This window comes from Ovis aries, chromosome 1 (assembly GCF_016772045.2).
Source record: "Ovis aries strain OAR_USU_Benz2616 breed Rambouillet chromosome 1, ARS-UI_Ramb_v3.0, whole genome shotgun sequence".
Lineage (NCBI taxonomy): Eukaryota > Metazoa > Chordata > Mammalia > Artiodactyla > Bovidae > Ovis > Ovis aries.
In genome coordinates, this window is record NC_056054.1 from 69,174,995 (window position 1) to 69,197,836 (window position 22,842).

General features: G+C 38.9%; 1 long non-coding RNA gene across 1 annotated transcript; it reads right to left on the reverse strand.

Annotated features, from left to right (window-relative positions):
• Positions 1–6,373: 6,373 nt before the first annotated feature.
• LOC132659366 (uncharacterized) lies at positions 6,374–16,315 on the reverse strand. The gene is made up of 2 exons (XR_009599715.1): positions 11,407–16,315; positions 6,374–10,282 (listed from the first exon to the last, which is right to left on the reverse strand). It is a non-coding gene; the product is annotated as an uncharacterized LOC132659366 (long non-coding RNA).
• Between the last annotated feature and the right edge of the window lie 6,527 nt (positions 16,316–22,842).

A 22,842-nucleotide genomic window follows, 5' to 3' on the forward strand; every position in this document is an offset into this window, starting at 1 on the left:
CTGGAATTCCATCACCTCCACTAGCTTTGTTCATAGTGATGCTCCCTAAGGCCCACTTAACTTCACATTCCAAGATGTCTGACTCTAGGTGAGTGATCACACCATTGTGATTATCTGGGATGTGAAGATCTTTTTGTACAGTTCTTCCGTGTATTCTTGCCACCTCTTCTTAATATCTTCTGCTTCTGTTAGGTCCATACCATTTCTGTCCTTTATTGAGCCCATCTTTTGCATAAAATGTTCCCTTAGTATCTCTAATTTTCTTGAAGAGATCTCTAGTCTTTCCCATTCTATTGTTTTCCTCTATTTCTTTGCATTGATTGCTGAGGAAGGCATTCTTATCTCTCCTTGCTATTCTTTGGAACTCTGCATTCAGATGAGTATCTTTCCTTTTCTCCTTTGCTTTTCACTTCCCTTCTTTTCACAGCTATTTGTAAGGCCTCCTCAGACAGCCATTTTGCTTGTTTTTGCATTTCGTTCTCTTGGGAATGGTTTTGATTCCTGTCTCCTGTACAATGTCACAAACCTCCATCCATAGTTCATTAGGCACTCTGTCTATCATATCTAGTCCTTTAAATCTATTTCTCACTTCCACTATATAGTCATAAGGGATTTGATTTAGGTCATACCTGAATGGTCTAGTGGTTTTCTCCACTTTCTTCGATCATAGCTTTACCGTATCTCAAAACAACAAATACTAAAACAGCAGCTGCCCTACTCTCTGGGTGTTTCCCCACTGGTGCTTATGGTGAAGGAGATGGGCTTCACAGCAAACTTAGGAAAAATGAAAGAAAGTGACTATCTTAAAGGAAAGCAGATGACAAAAATATCATGACTTGTATGATGCAGGGGAGTATTCTCACAATGGTGTGCCGAGGACTGCTTGCTCCCTTGGTCATATGGGATTAGACCATAATATATTAACATGGATATTAATGAATACATTAACATTAATGTTAACCTATTTAATAAAAAATATTAACTTTTAATGTTTAATATTGGTGTACTAACATTTGGCAACCCACTCCAGTATTCTTGCCTGGAGAATCCCACGGACAGAGGTGCCTGGTGAGCTACAGTCCACGGGGTCGCAAAGAGTTGGACACAACTGAGCAAGCGACTTAACATAGTAACATTAATATTAATGTTAGCATATCAAAGCCTTTGAAAAGTTCCGGATAAAACCGAATCACATTTTTAACTCTTTAACCCTACATTTTCCAAACCTTGTGACCCTAGAACCCTTTTTAAAAATACGATGCCCATAGAACTAATGTTCTACAAAACACAGTTTGGCAAACTCTGATATACAATAAAAAACACGAGTCATTATTTAAATAATGCATTTCATCAGTGTTTTTCATCAACAAATATTTCCTTTAATGATGACTGGCAACTACTAACATGAGGTTCTGGAATGCTTCCCCAGCTTACATGCTTCAGAGAAAGCATTCTGGGCCAAAACTCAAATCCTTTTCTCTCCCTACATCTCCCTTTCCCCTCTACAAATGGCCTTGGATTTAGTCCTTACACACTGATAAGAAACTGTCTGACCTGGGACCCCACACCTATCCGTTGTTGTTTAGTTGCTCAGCGTGTCCAGCCCTTTGGGACCCCATAACCATAGCCCATGGCTCCTCTGCCCATGGGATTCCCCAGGCAAGAATACTGGAGTGCATTGCCATTTCCTCCTCCAGAGGATCTTCTGTCCCTTGTAATCTGACACAAATATCTGAGCTGCTTCTCCTGGGCCCCCGTGTGAACATGCATTACCATCAGGCCTGAAAAGATAATAAAGGAACATTCTGAATCACCTCCTACATTAAACTGCATTCATATACAGTTTGTGTGTGTGTGGTAAAAAACACTTCACATAAAATTTGCCGTCTTAACCACGTTTAAGTTTACAGTTCAGCTGTGTAAAGTACATTCACTTTGTTGTGCAACAGCTCTCCAGACCTTTTTTCATCTTGCAAAACTGAAATTCTCTACCCACTGAATAACATCTCCCCATTTCTCCCTCCCCCCAGCCTCTGACAAGCACCATCTTACTTTCTGTTTCAATGAATTTGACTACTCTATATTCTTCACAAAAAATAAAATCATACAGTATTTGTCTCTTTATGACTGGCTTATTTCACTTAGAATAATGTCCTCAGGTCCATATATGTTGTAGTATGTGACAGGACTTCATTCTGTTTTTAAGACTAATATTCCATTGTGTGGACTAGTTTTTTAATTCATTCATTCACTGATGTACATTTAAGTTGTTTCCACCATTTGGCTGCAATGAACAGGAGTGTGCAACTATTTCTCTGAGATTCTGCTGTCAATTCTTTTGGATGTATATCCAGAAGTGGAATTGCTGGGCTATACAGTAATTCTGTTTTTTATTTTTTGAAGAAACCTCTATACTGTTTTCCACAGCAGCTGTACCATTTTACATTTCCACCAACTCTACAGAAAGGTTCCAATTTTCTCCATAGATCACAGCACTTATTTTCTGGCTTTTTTTTTTTTTTTTGATAGTCATATATAGTTTTATTAGGTGTATTTTTATTGGTTCTAATTCTGAGAAAAATATTTAATAGCTCTTTATTAATCTAAATATTTAATTACCTGGAACACATACAAGTGGTCTCTAAAGAGAAATAAGTCATTTCTCCAGCATGAAAGAAAAGCACCATAAGAACCAGTATCTACAAATATGTAATCAAGGGAATCTACACCCAAAAATCAGGATGATTTTTGCAATTGCTTGATCTTTCATATGTTTAAGATGACAAGGATTTAAATGTTTTTACTTAGCTATTTGTTTAAACAATAGCATTGTAAACACTATTGTATTCTGCATTGTAATATGTTTGCGCTGTCACTTCAGTTGTGTCCAACTCTTTGCAACCCTATGGAGCCTGCCAGGCTCCTCTGTCCATGGGATTCTCCAGGCAAGAATACTGGAGTGGGTTGCCATTTCCTCCTCCGGGAGATCTTCCCGGCCCAGGAATTGAACCTGGGTCTCCTTCATTGAAAGCAGATTCTTTACTGATTGAGCCATGTAATATGTTTAAAGATATTAAATTTTAAACTGATTTTTTCAACTGTTCATGAGACTTTATGGAAATAAACACATCAAAATGAATGGTGTGTATTCCCTAATATTCCAGGGATTTCTAGGAATTTTTCCTGTCAATATTAACTTGATCTTTCCAGCATCTTTATGGGCTAAATATCATAATTGGAAAACGGAGATACAACAATCTGAGCAAAGATATATATTTAATAATTGGTCATAGCTAGGTGTTCTCTTTCCAAATTCCTACTTCTTCTCATTCCCTCATTAGAAAACATAATTTTGTTTGAATTAGTTCAATTTTGAAATTTCTTTTTACATAATTTTGGGATCTCTAAATACACAAAATACATCTTTGCTTCAAGTAAGGGCTCAATTAATTGCATTTTGGACTGGGTGTCTGTGTGGAAAGTTAAAACAAACATGTGGTACCAATACAGCTCCCAGGTGGGGAGAGTCAACATGAAAATAAGGCACTGTCACATATCCACACACAGGTCAGAAGCATACATCCACACATGTGACTTGGATCAGGCAAGAAGGTTGTGACCAGGGCCAGGGCCAGGCTCTCCACTCCCTCCTTCCTGCCTCCTATGCCTCAGATCCCATCAGACCGGCAGAGAGGCCCTCCAAGTCTTTCAAAACTACCAAAGGATTGTGCTTTCTGGGAAGAAGCAGCAACCCCACATTCTGATAGCAATCTACTGGATTGGTTGCCTGGCTTTTTTTTTTTTTAATGCCTCCCTGGGCCTCTTTCTCTCATAACAGGAAGAATTTAAAATTCAGATATTGAACTGTTGATAGTAAATTATGATTTATTCATAGAGTTTTGCAATAAGATTGCCATGTGAATTAGTAATTCTTATACCTGGCTCAAGGTAGACTATACATATGTTTTATACATGTCAGTTGTGCCCGACTGAGACCCTTGGACTGTAGCCCGTCCATGGGATTTTTCAGGCAAGAATACTGGAGTGGGTTGCCAACTCCTACTCAAGGGGATCTCCCCAACTCAGGGATCAAAGCTGTGTCTCCTATGTCTCCTGCATTGTATAGGTGGATTCTTGACCTGCTGAGCCATCGGGGAAGCTTATATATGTGTGTGTGTGTGTGTGTGTGTGTGCGTGTGTGTGTATTCATAAGAGCTTATATCTACTATATACTATGTAATATATCTATATAGATATGTCTGCCATTAGCCATGTGTATCTCCAAAATATGTTGAAAAAATCAACAATGAACTTATGAACTTTGGAAACTTAAAGAGAAAACAGTGGTTAAAAGCACAGTCTTTGAAGTTAGACAAACCTGGGCTTGAGCACACTGTTGAACTTCTCTAAGATTTCTTATCTGTAAAAGGAGAACAATAACACCTACCTTTTAGACTTTATGCGAGAATTAAACAAAAAATAATGACAGGCTTTGCACACTTCTTGGCACATAAAATGTCCCAATATGTTGTAGCTATTATTAGCACCAAGTTTTGGATCATTTCTCATGGCATCAATTCCTGTAGAATAATCCTATTAATGTTGAAAATGTAGGTGATTAGGTTGAATCTATAATGGCACTCTGATATACCCTGAAATTATATCTTTTAATAATCCTTGGGATCAGTTAGTTTATTTAACACTTGTCTCTAGGGTACAAGAAAATGTTAGTTATTTGAGCTTTCTAAATTTAGGATCCCAAACCAACAAACACTACTTATCCAAAAGAGATTTTGATAGGATTTTCTATTAGAACTGCTGGCAAGTTACTTTTGCTTGTACCAAGTTATCATTCCCACCTTTAGATGGATAACAACATCCAAAGCTCTTTTGGTTCAAAATAATAGAAATATAACTTAAACTAGCTTAAGCCAAAGGGAATGTACTGGCTCCAGTAACTGGACACTTCAAGGGTTGATCTAGCTTCAGATGGTGCTAAATGCTACCAGAGCTCTAGTTCTCTCTGTGTGCTGGCAAGCTTTCTGCAGAGATCTTCCATGAAGCCTGGGGTTAAGACCATAAGCTTCAGGCATATGTGATTCGTTCAGCTTGAGAACCCAGAGAAAAAGAACTCCTCTCTCTCCTAGCAGCTATAAATCTTATAGAAACAAATCTTGGAGAAGATTCTTCTTGTTTCAGAGCGGGTGGGACACGGTAGTCTTTTCACTAGGACCTCATGGCCTAGGGAGAGGTGATTTCCGAAAGAAAATCAAGACCTGATTCCTGACAAATGAAGGTGGTAGAATGAGTGGGTAAAAACAATAGCAGAGAGTTTGAGTCGGATTGTCTGAGAAAGACTGCAGCATGGCCATCATGCTATTAAAATATACGCTATTTCATGGAACTACTTTAAAGTGTTTCAAAGGGGTATCGGGGTGGGGCATTCATGCTTATTCTTTGTGCTAAGCTCCACATGTGGTAAACATCTGCAAAAAAAAAAAAAAAAAAAAGAGGATACTTATCTGCGCATGTTCTCCATCCTAAGTGGTATAGTATGTGTAATTACATGAAACAAGGGGGAAATTTACCTTTCCAATTGAAGAAGTAAATAAGACCATTAACAAATAATAATCATGTACAGTTTTGTGAAAAAGAAGAAAAGGAAAAAAATTTCACTGTATTAAAACAGCAAATCAGAGCACTATTAAATAATAGTCTAAAAATTTGCCAGTTTCAAAATAACATTCTCTAAGCAATTTATGTAATACTAAAAACAAAATAAAAGGAAGACATTAGCATTATTTGCATCACCAAATGACTATTGAGTCAGTTTTTCTAAGTGAAACAGAATTGTATTTGCAACTGAAATTAAGTTATTTTGAATATTAAAAAAAAAAAAAAAAAGAAAGAAAACTCTATCTCCTTTACTTAGTCCGGGTGCTGAAAATAACTTTTAAACTCCTGATTTCATTCTTTAGTTTTTCAGCACATGAGTGCGTAAAATACTGATGCCTCTCAAATTAGAAGATTCTTGCTGAGACCTCAGTGTGCACTACAAACATGATCTCATCTTTCAGCTTGGTCATGTTTCAAATCCAGGAGTGAGGGCAAGTTTATGATCAGGGAGGAGAAAAAGGAAAATATTTACATAAGCTCCATAATACAACTTTTTTAAAACCCCAAAGAAATCCACACTATATTTATATATGTACTCTCTGAACTTCACATATAGGGGTATACAATCCAAATAGGGAATCGTCATAGAATACAGGGAGTTAGAAAAAAGCAAAGATGTCTTTTGTTTTTTGTTTTTTTTGCAAAGATGTCTTTTGCAATGGAAGCACAAAAAAGAATGAGATGAGCCATCTGAAGATATTTTCCCAAGAGCGACACACCCAAAATTTGAAACTTTATTCCTGATAACATTACAGTATATTCCTAAATCACCAGGATATTGCATAAAAAACCTCATCTGATGCCAATCTCTTAACTTGGAGTTGTGTTGAAAACTGTTATGTAATGAAAGATCTTCTTTGGGGAATTGAGCAGCATGTAATAAAGTCTATGTTTATATTTTGCCTTAACAACAACAACAAAAATCTCATCTGGAAGGCATCAAATTCAAACATTAACTAATTAATTAATATATAATACACTGGCATTCAAGAAATGAAATATTGTCAAGATTTTTTTGGTTTATATCCAGAGCCCTTGGAAAGGAGAATGGACATTGTGTGTTATATTATATGTGGTAGTTTACTAGAATCACTTCATTAAAATCTAGTTTTTCCTCTAATATTTCAAAGTATTTGCTAAGCTGAACATGAGAATTTCAGTAACTTACCAATGCTATCCTAAATTACCTCAATAGGGTACAGATGTAATATCTTTCAGTGATGTTATCTAAAAGAAATAATAAGAAAAGTGGACTGTGCAATCTACTTAGTCGATATAATTAAGTTAGATATTTATTCTATCCTGGATAATTCTATGTTAAATCTGTTGTTTGAATTATCAAGTTTCTTCTCTAAACATTCTAATTTCATTGTAAACTCCCTGTTTCATTTTTTATTTAGATTTTTTATTAAAAATTAGATTATTTAAAATTTTTTTAATGCATTCATTTGTCGATGTCAGCTTCCCTCTTACCAGGCCTTTTGTTGTAAATTCATTTAAATGTGGACTAAGATTCGATCTGTTGTAGCCTTTTTTCACTTCCAATTTCCTGCAAAGTATACCTTTATGTCCTCCAATTTGTAGCACAGAACCACTTCCACACTAGATGTTCAGAAAAGATTCCTTTAGCAAATGACTAAAAGCCCTGAAAACTTACCAAAAAAGAGAAGATACTGTCCCCAACACATATATTCAGCCAGCATTTACACTGCTGCTAACTCCCATTTTGTTGTGCAAATGTGAGGAAACCATGTCTTATTCTTTCACTGGAACATTTAGGAAATGCTCATGACATACACAGAGAACTACTCCTTTCTGTTGCCTTCGAGGTAAACACATTCTTGGCCTTCCCTGATGGCTCAGGGGTAAAGGACACACCTGCCAATGCAGGAAACATGGGTTCAATCCCTGGGTCGGGAAGATCCCATGGAGAAGGAAATGGCATCCCACTCCAGCATTCTTGCCTGGGAAATCCCATGGACAGAGGAGCCTGGGCAGGCGACAGTCCATGGGGTTACAAAAGAGCTGGAAACAACAAAACACATTATAGATCCTCACTTCACCCGCCCACTCTACCACAGCCAGTCTCCAGCTTAAGCTTCCTTTCTTTAAGTCTCCTTGAATCAGATGAACGAATCCAAGGGCTGGAAAGAAAGGAACAGTTCACCTCACTGTGCATCCTACTGGGGATCAGTCTTTTTACCTATTATCTATTTGTATTCAGAAAAGTCTCCTCCTTTAAGAATTGTGTCTGATCATAGCTGCTTCTCCACATATGTCAAGTACCCGGCTCATAGTAGATACTAAGTAAATGTCAGCTCCCACTCTCCAGTTCAAAACAGATCACTCTAACAGGATTTTAAATTTAAAAGGACTAATAAGATCAAACAGTAGCAGAAACATCAAAATCTATTACTAGCTCTGCCACTAATTAATTGGGTAACAAACTTTTTGGCTTTCCTTTGTAAAGTAGAGAGAAAAACACATTTCCAAGATGTAGACAAATTCAGTTATAAAGTTATCAACTATATAGTAAACTTTAAGTGAGCTAACAGGATGAATCTCATAGTTTTTTAACAGAAAAGTAATATACTGTGGTATATTTATTCCATAGGTGTTCTTGAACTTAATCCATGATGATATCTAGAGATATTTTCATAACATGTGATTGATTATTAGATTAAGACATGGTTAAATTGAAGTATTTCACTTCTACCTACCAGAATTGAAGATCCCTAAGGCTAGATGTTCAAGCTGGTTTAGAAAAGGCAGAGGAACCAGAGATTAAATTGCCAACATCCTCTGGATCATGGAAAAAGCAAGAGAGTTCCAGAAAAACATCTATTTCTGCTTTATTGACTATGACAAAGCCTTTGACCGTGTGGATCACAATAAACTGTGGAAAATTCTGAAAGAAATGGGAATACCAGACCACCTGATCTGCCTCTTGAGAAACCTATATGCAGGTCAGGAAGCAACAGGTAGAACTGGACATGGAACAACAGACTGGTTCCAAATCAGAAAAGGAGTACGTCAAGGCTGTATATTGTCACCCTGCTTATTTAACTTATATGCAGAGTACATCATGAGAAACGCCGGACTGGAAGAAACACAAGCTGGAATCAAGATTGCCGGGAAAAACATCAATAACCTCAGATGTGCAGATGACACCACCCTTATGGCAGAAAGTGAAGAGGAGCTAAAAAGCCTCTTGATGAAAGTGAAAGAGGAGAGTGAAAAAGTTGGCTTAAAGCTCTACATTCAGAAAATGAAGATCATGGCATCTGGTCCCATCACTTCATGGCAAATAGATGGGGAAACAGTGGAAACAGTGTCAGACTTTATTTTTGGGGGCTCCGAAATCACTGCAGATGGTGAGTGCAGCCATTAAATTAAAAGACGCTTACTCCTTGGAAGAAAAGTTATGACCAATCTAGACAGCATATTCAAAAGCAGAGACATTACTTTGCCAACAAAGGTCTGTCTAGTCAAAGCTATGGTTTTTCCTGTAGTCATGTATGGATGTGAGAGTTGGACTGTGAAGAAAGCTGAGTGCCGAAGAATTGATGGTTTTGAACTGTGGTGTTGGAGAAGACTCTTGAGAGTCCCTTGGACTGCAAGGAGATCCAACCAGTCCATTCTGAAGATCAGCCCTGGGATTTCTCTGGAAGGAATGATGCTGAAGCTGAAACTCGAGTACTTTGGCCACCTCATGGGAAGAGTTGACTCATTGGAAAAGACTCTGATGCCGGGAGGGATTGGGGGCAGGAGGAGAAGGGGACGACAGAGGATGAGATGGCTGGATGGCGTCATTGTGATCCAATGTGACTCGATGGATGCCAGTCTGAGTGAACTCCGGGAGTTGGTGACGGACAGGGAGGCCTGGCGTGCTGGAATTCATGGGGTCGCAAAGAGTCGGACACGACTGAGCGACTGAAATGAACTGAACTGAAGGCTAGATTTATCTCCTTAGTTCATTCATTTATGTATTCTCAACAGCTTGAATGGTGGTTGATATGCAGGAAGCACTGAAATATTTGTTCAATTAGTGAGTAAGAGAGGGATGAAAAGTGGTTCTTTATAACATGGACTCCTATTTCAGATTGCCTAATGTTCGAAGTTGTTGTCTTTCCATTTCCAGGCATTCTCTTCAATCCTTAAATGTTAGAGTCTATGTCTGTTAGGGTCTATGTCGCTGTAAACCTAAGTAGTGCAGGTGAGATCTGTTCAAGTACATTAAAAAAAAAGTCTGTATGTGCAGATTATAGTATGATTTTAACAAGAAACAAAGTCTGAGGCTTTGCTTCTGCAAAGTCAAAAGTAACTAATTAAAAATATATTAATACTTTTAGGGACTTCCTTGGACTTCCCTGGTGGCTCAGACAGTAAAGCGTCTGCCTACAATGTGGGAGACCCGGGTTCAATCCCTGGGTTGGGAAGATCTCCTGGCGAAGGAAATGGCCATCCGCTTCAATATTCTTGCTTGGAAAATCCTATGGACGGAGGAGCCTGGTAGGCTACAGCCCACGGGGTCGCAAAGAGTCAGACATGGCTGAGCGACTTCACTTTCACTTTCTGGCAGTCCAGTGGTTGAGAGTCTGCACTTCTAAAACAAGAGGCATGGGTTCAGTCCCTGGTCAGGAAACTAAGATTCCACATGGCATGCAAAAAAACACTTTTAGTTTTAAAAGATGTAATTATGTTATTTCAAACAAATGTTTTGACTTTTAGTTCTTCTAGACACTTTTTTGTTTGGGCTGCATTAAAACTACCTTAGTTATGTCTTTTTGAGACTGTTAACCCAAGAATTCCATTTTGTTTGAGTTAAAATCTCCTTACAAATTCATCCAGAAGACAAGACATATTGCTTTTGTTTTTCTGTTTAGGCAACCACTGTTAAGTAGCCTGCTATTTATCCTCCAAACACTTAGGCCCCAAACAATGAGATCTATGAAACTGGAATAAGCCTTTTAAAAATATGAATAATAAAGACAATTATGGAGGGGGTTGAAAAAGATGGCGGAGGAATAGGACAGGAAGACCACTTTCTCCCTCACAAATTCCTCAAAAGAACATTTCAACGCCGAGCAAACTCCACAAAACAACTTCTGTAGGCTGGCAGAGGACATCAGGCAACCAGAAAAGCAGACCATTGTCTTCAAAAACAGGTAGGAAAAAATATAAAAGACGAAAAAGGAGACAAAGGAGGTGGGGAGGGAGATCCTTCCCGGGAAGGGAAGTCCGTCCGGGAAGGGAATTTTAAGAAGAGAGGTTTCCAAACACCAGGAAACACTCTCCCTGCTGAGTCTGTGGCAAGCCTTGGAAACACAGAGGGCAACATAACAGGAAGGAAAAATAGATAAATAATTAAAACTAAGAGATTACAAGCCCACCAGTAACTCCCCCAGTGGAAAAGCAGCACAGACGCCTGCATCCGCCATTGAGAAGTGGGGGCAGGGCAGGTACGCGCGGGAGGCGCGGGCTGCAGAGCTTTGTAAGAATCTGGCAGGAACGCCCCACGCGCAACCAGAACGATCTAACTTGGGCTAGCAAACCAGACTGTGGGATAGCTACCACGCGAAAAGCTCGAACATAAGACACCAGGACCGAGCACAGAACAAAGGACGGAATGGAAAAAGCCGGCTGCAGACCATCCCCCACCGGGGACAGGCAGCCAGAGCCATAAGGACTGGAAAGGGGCAATTGCAGACCCGGAGAGACTTTACTTACTTAACTGCAAGCAGGCTCCTTTGCTAAGACTTCTGGGGGTGCTGGACAGTCACAATCTGCCTCACGGGGTGCGCCAGCGGTCCACCCAGAAAGCTGAGTAGCAGCGGCGGAAAAGGTGACAAGCATCGGCGATCGCGCTCGCCAAACTCCTGAGCTACTCGGACCTGGGGAGGGCACAAAGCGCGGTCCCAGCCGAATCTGTGCCTCTGAGGGCTGCCTGAGCGCCGAACCTGAGCGGCTTGGACCGGGGAAGTGCACGCAGCCTAGGGCCGGCCCCAGACGGTTCCCGGCTGAGCATCGTAGAGCCGGAGCGGTTTGTGCGCCGCGAGAAAGGACAGGTCAAGCGGGGCAGAGATACTGTGTGCACACGACAGTGCTATTTGTTTGCAGCATCCCCCCTCCCCACAGCGCGACTGAACTAGTGAGCCTAAAAAACCAGCAAACAGAAGAAGTTAAACAGAGGGAACCACCTTGGAAGTGATCCCACACGGCCCATAACACCAGAGAAGGGCCAGATATATTTTTACTATTTTAAAAATCATTCCTTTTTCTTTCTTTTTTTTTTGCTTTTTTGTTTTTTGGTTTTTTTTTCTTTTTTTTCTAACTTTTTTTTTAATTGTTAAGTCTTCTATTTCTCCTCTAATTTTTATTTCTATAACCTATTATTACTATTTTAAAAAAAAAAAGACTTTTTTTTTTTTTAAGGCAAACACCATATATAGTCCTTGGATGGTTGTTGGTGGGTTTTGTTTGTTTGTTTGTTTTTAATAATTCTTTTTTTCTTCCTTTTTCCTTCTGCTTTTCTTTAATATTGTATCTTTGAAAATCCAACCTCTACTCTAGATTTTTAATCTTTGCTCTTAAGTTTCTGTTGTCAATTTTGTACATTTAAAAACCCAAACTTCACTACCCAAGGTTACCTGAGAGCGAGATTACTGGCTTGACCACTCTCTCCTCCTCTGGACTCTCCTTTTTCTCCACCAGGTGGCCTCTGTCTCTTTTCTCCCCTATCTCTTCTCTATCCAACTCTGTGAATCTCTGTGTGTTCCAGATGGTGGAGAACACCTAAGGAACTGGTTACTGGCAGGATTTGTCTCTCTCCTACTCATTCCTCTCTCTTATCCTCCTGGTCACCTCTGTCTACTTCCTCCCTCTCCTCTGCCCTGTATAACTCTGTAAATACCTCTGAGCGGTCCAGACTATACAGCGCACATAAGGAAGTGACTACTGGCTAGCTTGCTCTCTCCTCTTTTGATCTCACCGCATCTCATTCCAGTTACCTCTAACTACCCCCTCCATCTTCTCTTCTCCTTGTAACTCAGTGAACCTCTCTGAGTGTCCCTCAATGTGGAGAAACTTTTCATCTTTAACCTAGATGTTTTATCATCGGTGCTGTATAGATGGAGAAGTCTAGAGGCTACTGTAAAAATAAAACTGAAAACCAGAAGCAGGAGGCTTAAATCCAAAGCCTGAAAACATTAGAGAACTCTTGAATTCAGGGAACATTAAGCAATAGGAGCCCATCTAATGCCTTCATACCTACACCGAAACCAAGCTCCACCCAAGGGCCAACAAGTTCCAAAACAAGACATACCACGTAAATTCTCCAGCAACACAGGAACACTCCCCTGAGCTTCAATATACAGGCAGCTCAAAATTATCCCAAAACCTTTGATGTCTTGTAACCCATTACGGGTTACTCCACTGCACTGCAGAGAGAAGAAACCCAGCTCCACCCACCAAAACTCCAACACAAGCCTCCCTAACCAGGAAACCTTGACAAGCCACTGATAGAACCCCACCCAAAGTGAGGAAGCTCCATATTAAAGAGAACTCCACAAATTACCAGAATATAAAAAGGCCACCCCAAACGCAGCAATATAACCAAGATGAAGAGACAGAGGAATACACAGCAGGTAAAGGAACAGGAGAGTTGCCCACCAAACCAAACAAAAGAGGAAGAAGTAGGGAATCTACCGGAGAAGGAATTCCGAATATTGATAGTGAAAATGATCCAAAATCTTGAAATCAAAATGGAATCACAGATAAATAGCCTAGAGACAAGGATTGAGAAGATGCAAGAAAGGTTTAACAAGGACCTAGAAGAAATAAAAAGAGTCAAAATATAATGAATAACGCAATAAGTGAGATCAGAAACACTCTGGAGGCAACAAATAGTAGAATAACAGAGGCAGAAGATAGGATTAGTGAAATAGAAGATAGAATGGTAGAAATAAATGAATCAGAGAGGAAACAAGAAAAACGAATTAAAAGAAATGAGGACAATCTCAGAGACCTTCAGGACAATATGAAACGCTCCAACATTCGAATTATAGGAGTCCCAGAAGAAGAAGACAGAAAGAAAGATCATGAGAAAATCCTTGAGGAGATAATAGTTGAAAACTTCCCTAAAATGGGGAAGGAAATAATCACCCAAGTCCAAGAAACACAGAGAGTTCCAAATAGGATAAACCCAAGGCGAAACACCTCAAGACACATATTAATCAAATTAACAAAGATCAAACACAAAGAACAAATATTAAAAGCAGCAAGGGAAAAACAACAAATAACACACAAGGGGATTCCCATAAGGATAACAGCTGATCTTTCAATAGAAACTCTTCAGGCCAGGAGGGAATGGCAAGACATACTTAAAGTGATGAAAGACAATAACCTACAGCCCAGATTACTGTACCCAGCAAGGATCTCATTCAAATACGAAGGAGAAATCAAAGCTTTACAGACAAGCAAAAGCTGAGAGAATTCAGCACCACCAAACCAGCTCTCCAACAAATTCTAAAGGATATTCTCTAGACAGGAAACACGAAAGGGTGTATAAACCCGAACCCAAAACAATAAAGTAAATGGTAACGGGATCTTACTTATCAATAATTACCTTAAACGTAAATGGGTTGAACGCCCCAACCAAAAGACAAAGACTGGCCGAATGGATACAAAAACAAGACCCCTCTATATGCTGCTTACAAGAGACCCACCTCAAAACAAGGGACACATACAGACTGAAAGTGAAGGGCTGGAAAAGATATACCACGCAAATAGAGACCAAAAGAAAGCAGGAGTGGCAATACTCATATCCGATAAAATATACTTTAAAACAAAGGCTGTGAAAAGAGACAAAGAAAGCCACTACATAATGATCAAAGGATCAATCCAAGAAGAAGATATAACAATTATAAATATATATGCACCCAATATAGGAGCACCGCAATATGTAAGACAAATGCTAACAAGTATGAAAGGGGAAATCAACAATAACACAATAATAGTGGGAGACTTTAATACCCCACTCACACCTATGGACAGATCAGCTAAACAGAAAATTAACAAAGAAACGCAAACTTTAAATGATACATTAGATCAGTTAGACCTAATTGATATCTATAGGACATTTCACCCCAAAACAATGAATTTCACCTTTTTTCAAGTGCTCATGGAACCTTCTCCAGGATAGATCACATCCTGGGCCATAAATCTAAACTTGATAAATTCAAAAAAATCGAAATCATTCCAAGCATCGTTTCTGACCATAATGCATTAAGATTAGATCTCAATTACAGGAGAAAAACTATTAAAAATGCCAACATATGGAGGTTGAACAGCACACTTCTGAATAACCAACAAATCACAGAAGAAATCAAAAAGAAATCAAAATATGCATAGAAACGAATGAAAATGAAAACACAACAACCCAAAACCTGTGGGACACTATAAAAGCAGTGCTAAGAGGAAAGTTCATAGCAATACAGGCATACCTCAAGAAACAAGAAAAAAGTCAAATAAATAACCTAACTCTACAAATAAAGCAACTAGAAAAGGAAGAATTGGAGAACCCCAGAGTTAGTAGAAGGAAAGAAATCTTAAAAATTAGGGCAGAAATAAATGCAAAAGAAACAAAAGAGACCATAGCAAAAATCAACAAAGCCAAAAGCTGGTTCTTTGAAAGGATAAATAAAATTGACAAACCATTAGCCAGACTCATCAAGAAGCAAAGAGAGAAAAATCAAATCAATAAAATTAGAAATGAAAATGGAGAGATCACAACAGACAACACAGAAATACAAAGGATCATAAGAGACTACTATCAGCAGTTGTATGCCAATAAAATGGACAATGTGGAAGAAATGGACAAATTCTTAGAAAAGTACAATTTTCCAAAACTGAACCAGGAAGAAATAGAAAATCTTAACAGACCCATCACAAGCACAGAAATTGAAACTGTAATCAGAAATCTTCCAGCAAACAAAAGCCCAGGTCCAGACGGCTTCACAGCTGAATTCTACCAAACATTTAGAGAAGAGCTAACACCTATCCTCCTCAAACTCTTCCAGAAATTGCAGAGGAAGGTAAACTTCCAAACTCATTCTATGAGGCCACCATCACCCTAATACCAAAACCTGACAAAGATGTCACAAAAAAAGAAAACCACAGGCCAATATCACTGATGAACATAGATGCAAAAATCCTCAACAAAATTCTAGCAATCAGAATCCAACAACACATTAAAAAGATCATACACCATGACCAAGTAGGCTTTATCCCAGGGATGCAAGGATTCTTCAATATCCGCAAATCAATCAATGTAATTCACCACATTAACAAATTGAAAAATAAAAACCATATGATTATCTCAATAGATGCAGAGAAGGCCTTTGACAAAATTCAACATCCATTTATGATAAAAACTCTCCAGAAAGCAGGAATAGAAGGAACATACCTCAACATAATAAAAGCTATATATGACAAACCCACAGCAAACATTATCCTCAATGGTGAAAAATTGAAAGCATTTCCCCTAAAGTCAGGAACAAGACAAGGATGTCCACTTTCACCACTACTATTCAACATAGTTCTGGAAGTTTTGGCCACAGCAATCAGAACAGAAAAAGAAATAAAAGGAATCCAAATTGGAAAAGAAGAAGTAAAACTCTCACTGTTTGCAGATGACATGATCCTCTACATGGAAAACCCTAAAGACTCCACCAGAAAATTACTAGAGCTAATCAATGAATATAGTAAAGTTGCAGGATATAAAATCAACACACAGAAATCCTTTGCACTCCTATACACGAATAATGAGAAAGTAGAAAAAGAAGGAAACAATTCCATTCACCATTGCAATGAAAAGAATAAAATACTTAGGAATATATCTACCTAAAGAAACTAAAGACCTATATATAGAAAACTATAAAACACTGATGAAAGAAATCAAAGAGGACACTAATAGATGGAGAAATATACCATGTTCAAGGATCGGAAGAATCAATATAGTGAAAATGAGTATACTACCCAAAGCAATTTACAAATTCAATACAATCCCTATCAAACCACCAGCCACATTTTTCACAGAACTAGAACAAATAATTTCAAGATTTGTATGGAAATACAAAAAACCTCGAATAGCCAAAGCAATCTTGAGAAAGAAGAATGGAACTGGAGGAATCAACTTGCCTGACTTCAGGCTCTACTACAAAGCCACAGTCATCAAGACAGTATGGTACTGGCACAAAGACAGACATATAGATCAATGGAACAAAATAGAAAGCCCGGAGATAAATCCACACACATAGGGACACCTTATCTTTGACAAAGGAGGCAAGAATATACAATGGAGTAAAGACAATCTCTTTAACAAGTGGTGCTGGGAAAACTGGTCAGCCACTTGTAAAAGAATGAAACTAGATCACTTTCTAACACCGCACACAAAAATAAACTCAAAATGGATTAAAGATCTAAATGTAAGATCAGAAACTATAAAACTCCTAGAGGAGAACATAGGCAAAACACTCTCAGACATAAATCACAGCAGGATCCTCTATGATCCACCTCCCAGAATTCTGGAAATAAAAGCAAAAATAAACAAATGGGATCTAATTAAAATTAAAAGCTTCTGCACAACAAAGGAAAATGTAAGCAAGGTGAAAAGACAGCCTTCTGAATGGGAGAAAATAATAGCAAATGAAGCAACTGACAAACAACTAATCTCAAAAATATACAAGCAACTTATGCAGCTCAATTCCAGAAAAATAAATGACCCAATCAAAAAATGGGCCAAAGAACTAAATAGACATTTCTCCAAAGAAGACATACGGATGGCTAACAAACACATGAAAAGATGCTCAACATCACTCATTATTAGAGAAATGCAAATCAAAACCACAATGAGGTACCACTTCACACCAGTCAGAATGGCTGCGATCCAATAATCTGCAAGCAATAAATGCTGGAGAGGGTGTGGAGAAAAGGGAACCCTCCTACACTGTTGGTGGGAATGCAAACTAGTACAGCCACTATGGAGAACAGTGTGGAGATTCCTTAAAAATTGCAAATAGAACTACCTTATTTGCTTATGACCCAGCAATCCCACTTCTGGGCATACACACCGAGGAAACCAGAATTGAAAGAGACACATGTACCCCAATGTTCATCGCAGCACTGTTTATAATAGCCAGGACATGGAAACAACCTAGATGTCCATCAGCAGATGAATGGATAAGAAAGCTGTGGTACATATACACAATGGAGTATTACTCAGCCGTTAAAAAGAATTCATTTGAATCAGTTCTGATGAGATGGATGAAACTGGAGCCAATTATACAGAGTGAAGTAAGCCAGAAAGAAAAACACCAATACAGTATACTAACACATATATATGGAATTTAGGAAAATGGCAATGACGACCCTGTATGCAAGACAGGAAAAAAGACACAGATGTGTATAACGGACTTTTGGACTCAGAGGGAGAGGGAGAGGGTGGGATGATTTGGGAGAATGGCATTCTAACATGTATACTATCATGTAAGAATTGAATCGCCAGTCTATGTCTGACGCAGGGTGCAGCATGCTTGGGGCTGGTGCATGGGGATGACCCAGAGAGATGTTGTGGGGAGGGAGGTGGGAGGGGGGTTCATGTTTGGGAACGCATGTAAGAATTAAAGATTTTAAAATTTAAAAAATAAAAAACTAAAAAACTAAAATAAATAAATAAATAAATAACAGATTTTTAAAAAATAAATAAATAAAGACAATTATGATAATAGTGTCCTTCTTTGTTGTTGTTCAGTTGCTCAGTTAAATCTGACCCTTACTAGAGTCCCTCTAATAAGCATTCAATGTTTTCTCATGCACACTTTTATTTTTTAAAGTACTCTACCAAAAACACATGCTTGAAGTTTCAGCTGCTGATTCAAAAATATCAATTGAGACACAAAAATAAGTACTTTCATTTATTTACATTTCTATATTCACAAAAACATAGAAAATACAGCATCCATTTACAGAATTTTTTAGAGGAAAGAAATATGTTAACAGAGGAATGCCTCTGATGTTTACATTAAAATGAGTGCAGATACTGATCTCTCAAAGGTTCTCAAGACTTCCTTTATGTCCTAGACAAAGAAGAATCCTCTGATTTAATATTTAGTTTGTTCATTAATCATCACAGCTCTGCATTTTTTTTAAAAAGGCCAATATATTTTACAAGGAAAGAACTGCTCGCCTCTTGTTTCCTTAAAATATGGCTGAAACAAGAATGAACGAATCACAGAAAATACATTTTAGTGATCAAAATACGAAAGATTAAAAACATATTCTGGCTACATTAATAAAACTTTCAAAGGATTGCAACCAATTCTGTTGCAGCTTCAGAAGTTCCTGTTTTGGCAGTTAAAAGAAGAACACGAAACATTTTGTGAATCTTTTTTCTTTGTGGATAATTAAACACAAGCCATGAGAAAACAAATGTACAGATGCACACCATATTTTCATCACTCTGTGGACTAGAGCCACGTACTGGAGGCTTAATATTCAAAAGAAAAAACATTAAAACCACATTTGAGACATTACTGACTTTTCCCCCCTAAATTAATGGTTTTTGATAGTTTTATCAAGCTTAGTCCCTGTGTTCTTTTTATTCAAAGTGATTGAATTTGGTTATCATCTTCTTTCCTCTTTCAGGGAGGCCAAATACATTCTCAAGTAATTGTTAAGGTGTGAGTGCGGGTGGGGGTGCCTCCAGAGTGTGAGGGATATCACCCTTCACTGAGGCTTTCTTTTCATTCATAAATGATTGCTGGTTGCTATCAAGAATTTCTCTTCTTCCCTTTGCAGGTAGGAACTACTCGTAAGTGAAAACTGATAGGTAGCATTATTCTCCTTCCTGCACTCTGGGAATGAGCATTCTCCAAGAGCAGAGAATCAGACTCAGTATCATTACTAATCACTTTTCTAACTCTAAAGAGCCACATAGAAAAGACCTAACCTGATCATTCTTAGAATTCATCCGGCAACTCAATTATTAGTGGCAGTATATGTCCATTCATTTCTCTTCAGCCAACACACAATGTGACTATGTCACAGGCCAAGGGTGACTTGATACCAGGGAGGCCACCAAGAACAGGACAGAAGAGCTCCCCTCGTGAAGATTTTAAGTCCAGTAGGGAGAGACATTAATCAAATCATCTCACTAACAAAAATACAGATATATTATAAAAATTATTATCTATACAATTACAACTATCAGAAGGACTAGGCAGAAAAGGTATACAGTGATTTAAGGCCAAAAATAGGGGGATCTGCTATGGTAGAAGGGAAATCAGGACAGTTTCCCTAATGAAGTGGTGATGCTGTATACTGAGGGCTGGGGTGGGAGATTGGTGGGAGAAAGGGAGAGAAGAGGTGGAGGCAGGGAGCACATTCCAGACTCAGGGAGCAAGGAGAGAGCTATGGAGCTGCAAAAATCTGAATGGAGGTCCCTGTGGCTGGATCTCAGACAGCAGAGTGGGTAAGAGTGGGAGATGGTATGAAGCCATAAGTAGAGGCTGTATAATCTTTGTGCAAGGAGCAGTGGGAAGACACTGAAGGCAGAAGAGCGTGCTTTGTGTTAAAACCTCCCTCTGACGGCAGAACTAGCAGGAAGTTCTGGCAGGTGGAGGGCCTGCAGGGAGTCCAGCCAGGCTTGAGCACCTTGGAGGTCCCAGCAGGCTGATGCTGGACTGATGATGGTAGCCATGGAGACAAGAGAAGGTAACATCAACAGGCCAGTGGAAGTAGCCTTCACCTTGGAGAGAACAGAAACGTCAGAACAGTCCTTATTAGAAGGCTGTGGAGTCCATGCAATGGATTTCCTCTTGTCATTGTGGGAAACCATCTGCTGTGTGCCACTGGTGTTTCTCTGACTTTTCTCTTCTTTCTGGAGAAGGAGACGTCAGCTCAGCTTCCATCAGTGGTACTCCAAGGGGTGAAGGAAGGAAGTCTGAATGTGAGTTTGGGGGCAGAGAAAGAATTTTCTTTCGCTGCTCTCACCCTCCCTGGCAACACAATGGACCAGGCATGGCCAAGCTTCAGGGTTTCGCTTTTTCTGGTTGCCTGTTTCTACTTAGCTAGCCCAGCTTAAGCCCCAGGCTTTATGCTTTTGTTCTCTCATACTCCTGTCACCACCAGGTCATAACCTGCTCTGAGTAAAGCATCTGATAAACAAACTCTCATTGAGGTAGACGTAAAGGAAAAGGTGACACGTGACTTCTTCCAAAGATTCTTTTCATTTCAAAACCTAAAAAAAATCTCTAATGGTGAAAAGCCACCCATCAGTCAACAGATAAATTATTTGGGAAGGTAGAATGGCATTGTTTTGCCCTGAAGTTACACTGCCTTCCCAGTCAACCATGCTCTTTCTACCACTTGCCTCTCTTCCAACCTGTGGGCAGCAGAAGTGAGAAAAAAAAAAAAGAGGCAAAGGATTGAGGAATTTCCCACAAATGGACTGAAATATCACACACGGCCATTCACAAATCTTCCAAGATTCTATGGTTCACTCTCTAAGACAATACATCATTTCCTGTGGTTTAAATTTAATCTGTATGCTGACAATGAGTTTATACCTTCCCTCTTGACCCTTCCTCTGAGCTCCAGCCTCCTCCATCCATCCACCTACGTACTGACCTTTCTCTGCTTGGACATCTTGCAAGCATTTCAAATTTAACACATCCAAATTAGAACTTTTTTGATCCTATGATAATTCTATTTTTAATTGAGGAGATACCATATTGTTTCCATAGTAGCTGCACCAACTCTACATTCCCATCAACAGTGCACAGGGTCCCAATTTTCTACATCTTTGCCAAACTAGCTAATTTTTCTTTTCTTTTTTTTCTTAATTTAAATTGAAGTATAGTTGATTTACAAAGTTGTGTTAGTTTCGGGTGTATAGGAAAGTGATTCAGTTGTATATACATATATTCTTTTTCAGATACTTTTCCACTATAGGTTATTATGAGATATTGAATATGGTTTCCTGTACTATACCTTGTTGAAAGACGTTGTTTATCTGTTTTGCCAAATTAGAACTTTTGATGCCCCTCGAACAACCTGCAAGCCCATACTTCCTCAACTCAGTAAATGACATCAAACACCCAGAAACCTGAGGGTCATCCTGGATGCCTCCCTTTCTGTATTAGTTTCCTGTGACTGTCTTAATAAATTGCCACAAACTTGATGGCTTAAAACAACAAACTTAGTTTTTTACTACCCTAGTGGCCAGAAATCTGAAAACAAGGTGTCAACAGAGCTGCTCTCCCTCTGGAGGCTCCAGCAAGAATCCTTCCTTGCCTGGTCCAGCATCTTGTGGTTCCAGACATTCCTAGTGGCAGCATCACTCCAGTCTCTGTGACTGTCTTCACATCTCCTTCTCCTCTTTTTTCTGTGTTTATTATAAAATCACTTGTCATTGGATTTAGGGCCCATGCAGATAATCCAGGATGTTAGCATTTGGAGATCCTTAATTACATCTGCAAAGATCTTTTTTTCCTAAATAAAGTCACAATCTCAGGCTCCAGAGATTAAACAAACTGTGAAAAATTCTTCCAAGAGATGGGAATACCAGGCCACATGATCTGTCTCCTGAGAAATCTGTTTGCAGGTTAAGAAGCAACAGTTAGGACTGGACATGGAACAATGGACTGGTTCAAATTGGGAAAGGAGTACATCAGGGCTGTATATTGTCATCCTGCTTATTTAACTTATATGCAGAGTACATCATGCAAAATGTCAGATTGGATGAAGCACAAGCTGGAATCAAGATGGCTGGGGCAAATATCAATAACCTCAGATATGCAAATAACACCACCCTTACGGCAGAAACCAAAGAGGAACTAAAGAGCCTCTTGATGAAAGTGAAAGAGGAGAGTGAAAAAGCTGGTTTAAAACTCAACATTCAAAAAACAAAGATCATGGCATCCAGTCCCATCACTTTATGCCAAATAGATGGGAAACAATGGAAACAGTGAGAGACTCATTTTCTTGGCTCCAAAAATCACTGCAGATGGTGACCGCAGCCATGAAATTAAAAGACACTTGCTTCTTGGAAGAAAAGCTATGACCAACCTGGACAGCATATTAAAAAGTAGAGACAGCACCCCTGGC